This window comes from Phalaenopsis equestris, unplaced genomic scaffold, assembly GCF_001263595.1.
Source record: "Phalaenopsis equestris unplaced genomic scaffold, ASM126359v1 Scaffold000002, whole genome shotgun sequence".
NCBI classification, from domain to species: Eukaryota; Viridiplantae; Streptophyta; class Magnoliopsida; order Asparagales; family Orchidaceae; genus Phalaenopsis; species Phalaenopsis equestris.
The window spans coordinates 7,867,261-7,867,699 of record NW_018164444.1 but is presented as its reverse complement, the minus strand read 5'-3'; positions in this window follow the sequence as shown (position 1 = coordinate 7,867,699).

Here is a 439-nt window from a genome sequence, read left to right as displayed (position 1 = left end):
GCTCTTGACGAATGAATTAGATATTGTTGATTTTCTAACAAATAATTTATTTTCATAATTTCTTAATGTTTACCCACCACATATCATATCAAAATCAAGAGAATGGGAACCAAGCTAATGAGTTGTTAGAAATGCTTTGTGAAGAGTATATTTTACTCCTCAACCTACCCTCAACAACCAACAATAACAAATAAAAAAAAAATTGAGAATTTTCTTATTAAGCTGACCGCAAATATTTGTTTTTGAGCAGCATTCTAATTGAAAATGGTAAAATTTGCAGTCTTAATGAGTTTGAGAAAAATTTGTGTACGATGAGGTTATTCAGAGGGTTTTGAGGGGTTATATCCGTGTTATACTCCCTGTAACTTCCCTATAACCTACCTGTAACCCCGCTGTAACCTACAAATAAGTTCCGCGTTTCTGTTTTCATATATTTGTA